Below are 7,286 nucleotides of genomic sequence, written 5' to 3'. Positions count from 1 at the left end.
CTTTTGACAAAATTCAACACTCATTTATGAAAAAAACCCTGCAGAAAGTAGGCATACAGGGAACTTTCCTCAACATAATAAAGGTCATATATGACAAACCCACAGCCATCATTGCTCTCAATAGTGACTGAAACCATTTCCACTAAGATCAGGAAAAAGACAGGTTGCCCATTCTCACCACTCTTATTCAACATAGTTTTGGAAGTTCTAGCCATAGCAATCAGAGAAGAAAAAGAAATAAAATGAATCAAAATCAGAAAAGAAGAAGTAAAGCTGTCACTGGTTGCAGATGACATGATACTATACATAGACAATCCTAAGGATGCTACCAGAATACTACTAGAGCTAATCAATGAATTTGGTAAAGTAGCAAGATACAAAATTAATGCACAGAAATCTCTGGCATTCTTATACACTAATGATGAAAATCTGAGAGTGAAATTAAGAAAACACTCCCATTTACCATTACAACAAAAATAATAAAATATCTAAGAATAAATGTACCTAAGGAGACAAAAGACCTGTATGCTGAAAATTATAAGACACTGGTGAAAGAAATTAAAGATGATAGAAATAGATGGAGAGATATACCATGTTCTTGGATTGGAAGAATCAACTTTGTGAAAATGACTCTACTACCCAAAGCAATCTACAGATTCAATGCAATCCCTATCAAAATACCACCTGCATTTTTTACAGAACTAGAACAAAAATTTCACAATTTATATGGAAACACAAAAGACCCCGAACAGCCAAAGCAATGTTGAGAACAAAAAATGGAGCTGGAGGAATCAGGCTCCCTGGCTTCAGACTATACTACAAAGCTACATTAATCAAGGCAATATGGTACTGGTGCAAAAACAGAAGTATAGATCAGTGGAACAGGACAGGAAGCCCAGAGATAAACCCGCACACATATGGTCACCTTATCTTTAATAAAGGAGGCAAGAATATACAATGGAGAAAAGACCGCCTCTTCAATAAGTGGTGCTGGGAAAACTGGACAGCTACATGTAAAGGTATGAAATTAAAACACTCCCTAACACCATACACAAAAATAAACTCAAAATGGGTTAAAGACCTACATGTAAGGCCAGACACTATCAAACTCTTAGAGGAAATCATAGGCAGAACACTCTATGACATAAATCACAGCAAGATCCTTTTTGACCCATATCCTAGAGAAATGGAAATAAAAACAAAAATAAGCAAATGGGACCTAATGAAAGTTAAAAGCTTTTGCACAGCAAAGGAAACCATATAGAAGAACAAAAGAAAACCCTCAGAATGGGAGAAAATACTTGCAAATGAAGCAACTGACAAAGGATTAATCTCCAAAATTTACAAGCAGCTCAATAACAAAAAAACAAACAACCCAATCCAAAATTGAGCTGAAGCCCTAAACAGACATTTCTCCAAAGAAGATATACAGATTGCCAACAAACACACAAAAGAATGCTCAACATCATTAACATTAGAGAAATGCAAATTAAAACTACAATGACATGTCATGAAACCATCTGATTTTTTTAAATCTTCATTTATTATTTCTTAGGCTATCAACCTTCTTCAGAATCCAGCAACCACTATTAGCTTTGCCTTGTGTCTGTTATTGCTTGGGCCACCATATGTCACAGTGTGTGTCTATTGACTTGGCATAATTATTAATAATCCCCCTTTCACACTTAAAAGTGCCCCAATGGATGATAAATTACATGACAACCCTAACTACTGGTCCCATATAATTCTCTATACAGCAGTCGATGAGCACTTATGTGTAAATCAGATAATTTCACTGCCTTACATAAAATCCTTCAATGGGCTCATAGTGCCTAAAATAAAATTGACCACCTATACTGGGGACTCTAAATCACTGCTTGGTTTGAACGTTGACTACATGTCTAGCCTCATCTCGTGCCCCATCCCCTTGCTCCCTGCTTGTTCTTCAGTGCATTGAGCTTGTTCTTTTGTGCATTGAGCTCTCTTCTCCCTTGGGGTCCTTTGCACAGGCCCTTTCATGAAAGAGATGCTTTTTCAGTGAGGCAAGTTTTCATCATCCATCATATCTCAGTACAAATGGCTCCTACTCAGAAATGTCTTTACCTTCTTTCCTAAAGTAGGATCTCCTTTATTTTTTAGTTTCTATCTTGACCCTTTACTTTTTTCTCTATAGTGATTATCATAACCTGGGTTTGTGTTATTTAAATATTTCTAGTTGGTCTTTCATCAAGATATAAGGTTCATCCTTGACTAGATCATTGTATCCCAAGGGCAAGTACAGTGCCTGGAATAGAGTGTCTGTGATGGAAGAATAAATGGAGGGCAGTACTAAGCCAGACTGGGAAAGATCAAGAAACACATTTATAGGGATGGCTCAGAGACATACTCAATAGGATTTATCCAGGTGGAAACAAACAGAAGGGAATTCCAATCATACAGGACAATGTGCTCAAGGAAGAGAGGTATGAGAGTTTGAGGGGAGTCTGAGGAACAGGGAGTGGATAGGTATGCCTGGAGTAGTAGATGACGTTTTAAAAAAAAAGTAAGCAGGACCTAGACCATAAATGTCTTTAAATACTCAAGCATCTGGATTTCACCCTATAGATATGGAACATCTCTAAAGAATTTTGCATGTGCCCTGAAAATTAAAGTCAAAATTAACCTCTAACCACCCTCCACAAAAATATGAATAAAAGGGGAATAAAAAAGAAAATCACTAATCAAAGAACAAAGTTGGAGGGTGGTAGACACTACCTGACTTCAAAACTTACTATAAAACTACAGTAATCAAGAAACAGTGTGATTCATTGAATTGCTTAGTGAAAGAATAGACGAATAAGACAATGGAACAGAATAGAGACAGAAATAGACCCACATAAATATAACCAACTGATCTTTGACAAAGGACCAAAGACCATACAATAGAGAAAATGTAGTCCTTTCAACAAATGGTGCTGTAGGAACTGGATATTCACATGCAAAAATAAAATAAAATAAAATAAAACTAGACATTGACTTTTCATCTTTCACAAAAATTTACTCAAAATGGATCATAGACCTAAATGTAAGACACAACTATAGAATTCCTAGAATATAACATAGGAGGAAATCTAGGTGACCTTAGGTTTGGTGATGACTTTTTAGATTCAACACCAAAAGCACAGTCCCTGAAAGAAAAAATATTGATAAGCTGGACTTCAGTAAGAATAAAAATTTCTGATCTGTGAAACCATGGTTAAGAGAATGAAAAGACAAACTACAGACTGGGAGAAAATGTTTGAAAAATTCATATATGACAAAGAACTGTCACCCAAAATATACAAAGAACACTTAAAACTCAACAATAAGAAATCAAAGAACCCAATTAAAAAGTGGGCCAAAGACCTTAACAGGTGGCTCACCAAAGAAGGTAAACAGATGGAAACTAGCATAAGAAAGCATCAGGGAAGTGAAAATTAAAACAAGATACTACTAAAATGAGATACATCTCTCAGAATGGCCAAAATCCAAAACACAGACAACACCAAATGCTGGTGAGTACGTGAAGCAACAAGAACTCTCATTCAATGTTGGTGCAAATGCATAATGATGCAGCCGCTTTGGAACACAGCCTGCCAGTTTGTTGCAAAGCTAAACATAATCTTCCCATATGATCCAGTAGTTGCACCCTTTGGTATTTACCCAAACGACTTGAAAATTTATGTCTACACAATAACCTGCAAATAAATTTTTACAGCAATTCTAAAATTTGGTAGCAACCAGAATGTCCTCCAATAAGTAAATGGATAACCAAATTGCGGTACATCCATACAGCGGAATATTACTCAATAATAAAAAGAAATGAGGTATTAAGCCACAAGAAGACATAGGAGAAACTTAGAGGCATATTGGTAAATGAATGAAGTCAGTCTGAAAAGGCCACATACTCTGATACAAACTACATGACATTTTTTAAAAGGCAAGACTATAGGGATAAATTTTTTTTAAAGTCATTGTTCAAGAGGGTTTCCAGGGGGAGGAAGGAGAGATGAACAGGGAGAGCACAGGGGATTTTTAGGGCAGTAAACTATTCTTTATGATATTATAAATTGTGGATACATAACATTATGCATTTGCCAAAACCTATGTAATTGTAAAACCCAAAGAGTGAAACCTAATGTAAACTATAGACTTTAGTTAGTGATAAATCATTATCTGTTCATCAATTATAAAAAGAATATCCCACCAATGCAAGATGTTAATAATAGTGCAAACTAGGAAGAGGGAGGTGTATGGGAGCTCAGTGTACTTTCTGATCAGTTTTTCTGTAAGCCTAAAATTGATCTAAAAATAAAGACTATTTTCTAAAATCACTAATAATAGCCCTCTTTGCATGATTCTTGTAATCAGATCCAAATGTTGATGTTTTCCAACTCTACTATTTCATCATCATTTTCTTGGTCTAGGTTTGATTAGCTATGGTACAATACCTTCAAGAAAAGGTACTTTGATTTTGCTCTTCTTGCATTCCCCAAATACCTATTAAAAGTCCTGAGGTGGTAAATTCATAGAGTTAAGGCTTAAACCATAATTTAACAATAATGAAAATTTAAAATAAGCTCATATTCTCCTTGGATACAAAAGCACTTTAGTCTTATGCTAGATGAAGTTTTGAGTATCCAATACCCACTGAACATATATTCCAGCTCATTGAACCTGAATATCAAGAGGACTGGCTGAATTAATTTGTGCAGGAATGATATTTTTAAGAGAACCCATTGTAAATTCTAAGTCATAAGGAATATCTTGGCACTTCAGACTAGAAAATTCCCTGATATTACGATTGTAGCATTTAATTCCTAAAAGAATGATCAGAATGTCTTTGTCTTCTTATATTTTAGTGTATCATCTGTGCTGTAAGAAATTCTTAAATAAATCACATTCAGGAATTGAACAGAGATGACTGAGACCGAAGTCACATTCAGAGGTCATTTGGTTCATCTTGCAACATTTCCATTGTTATTAAACTCACCAAATGCCTATTAAGTCTAGACCATGACATCACACAGGTTTCCCATCCCCTTTCTTTCCAGGCACAGGCATAGACCACACTTTTCCGCCTTCCTTGTGGTTGAAGTGATCATGTGTAGCCAATGGATTATGAACAAAAGTGATATGGTTTACTTCCCAGCTTGGCCCATCAAATCCTCCTATGACTGAAGGTCCTCCTCTTTCCTTCTCTACAAGGTGGAATAAAAGGTTTCCAAGAAACCTGGAGTTTAGGGTCTAACATCCTGAAGAGAAGGGAAGCTCTCTGAGATAAGTTCAACATCCTGGAGGTTATGCTGATTAAGTGCCCTGGGTGAAAGGAGGAACAGCCGAGGAGAAAGTCAAGCAGAAAACAGTGACTCAGCAGATCCTTTGGATACTTCTAAGAACGGCAGAGGAAAATTAGCCAAAATTTGCTAAAGGCACTAAAGCCCCAGAAAGAAGCGAAGTGGAGAGAAGTGCAAGGGATTTCCTGATTAAGCTGTAACATAAGAGCCTAATAAGGTTAGCATAAAATAGTGAAAAACAGAAAGGTAAAACATTTGAAAGATCTTGTTGGGACACTTGATGGGCTATACCCTAGCAGTGAGGGTAAACCAGAAATAGACCAGATCTTACGAAGATTGAAAACCAGGCTCAAGAGCGTTCAGTCACCTACTGGGTTGAAATGATTTGCCTCTACTCTAATCACTTGCCAGGGGATAGAGTGAACTATACCTGAGGGAAAATGACATCATCTAGAATCTCATTAATTTTTGATACACAGTGACTGGTTTTTAATCTAACAGTATGAGGTACAAAAATCCAGACCAAGAAAAAAAGCCAACAATAGGAATATAGCAATGGAAAATATACCAAGAAATATAACCCTAACCCTAGCCCTATTAATAGGGTCAAGAAAATAGATGGCAAGATGCATAAATTCATTAGTCGACTGGAATATAGCAAAATGAATCAAATGGAATTTATAAAAATTGAAAGATACAAAAATGAAATTAAGAACTCAGTAGGTTGGACAAAACTGAAAGTAGGATTAGCGAACTGGAAGATAAGCTAGTAGAATAAATTCTACTTTCCTATCTGTCTAAATATTAGTGAGGAAAAAAAATGAACATACACTTAAAACAAAAGAAACCTAAGGAACACAGTGAAAATACCTAATGTACATCTAATTTGAGGGCCAGAAAGGGAGACAGAAAGAATGGGTTAGAAGAAATGTATGGGAGAGTAGATGAGAATTTTCCCAAAACATGAAAGATACACACAACAGATTTAAGAAGTGAGATGAGTTTTAGTGTAGTGTTTTCCCATTGCTGCTGGAGCAAATTACCCAAAACCAGTGGCTTAAAACAGCACGCAATTCTGTAGGTTGGGTTCACCCAGTTCCTCTCCTTAGAGTCTCACAAGGCTGAAAACAAGGTGTTGGCTAGCCTGGTCTCTTATCTAAGTTGGTTAGGTTTTTGGCAGAATTCAGTCCCTTGCAGCTATAGAACCCCGTTCCTGTGGCTATCAGCTGGGATTCTCTTTCAACTCTTTTGACCAACTGCATTCCCCATCATACTGCCCCATCCATCTCCAAACAACCAATAGTTTCCTGGTCCTCTTAACTCTTTGAATCTCTCTGAGATTGTGCAAGATACTATGTTGCTAAGATTTCTACTACTGCATAACAAGGACGCCCCTTCCTCCAGTTTGCAATAATGTGTCCCTCACTTCCTTCTGAGTCCTCACCTTGAGTATCTTCCAAGTACAGATGTCTATGAACAGTCTCTTCACTGAAGTTTAGGCTTTTTCTAAGATGATTGAGAACTTTTTCTAAAGTTCTCCTCATTCACTTCAGCAGGGTCCCTATATACCACTCTATTCAAAGTAACCTAGGCTTTCTCCATCACGTTTTTCAAATTCGTCCAACTTCTACCCACTGCCTGATTTCAAGCCACTTCCACCACTTTAGGAGATATAGAAGTAGAGGGAATGCCAAGTTCCAGAAATAGTAAAGGCAAGGGACTATGAAGCTCTTAAAAGTTTCCAAGAGCAGACAATTGTTCCACACCACTCAATGGAGTATTTATTAGGAAGCAAAGGTAGGTTGAGAAGACCTTGCAGAATCTTGAAAACCATTGCAAGGTGTTTGCAGCCTCTTCTGCAGGCAACAAAGAGGCGTAGGAATGTTATTAAGACTAACAAGCAAACACTTTTGGTTAGATTAATAAAAATGAAAAACAGAGTTTTTTGATGCAATCCAAATAAAAATATGT

This window comes from Kogia breviceps, chromosome 2 (genome assembly GCF_026419965.1).
Source record: "Kogia breviceps isolate mKogBre1 chromosome 2, mKogBre1 haplotype 1, whole genome shotgun sequence".
NCBI classification, from domain to species: Eukaryota; Metazoa; Chordata; class Mammalia; order Artiodactyla; family Physeteridae; genus Kogia; species Kogia breviceps.
The sequence above is the reverse complement of the archived record's forward strand: the minus strand, read 5'-3'. Positions refer to the sequence as shown.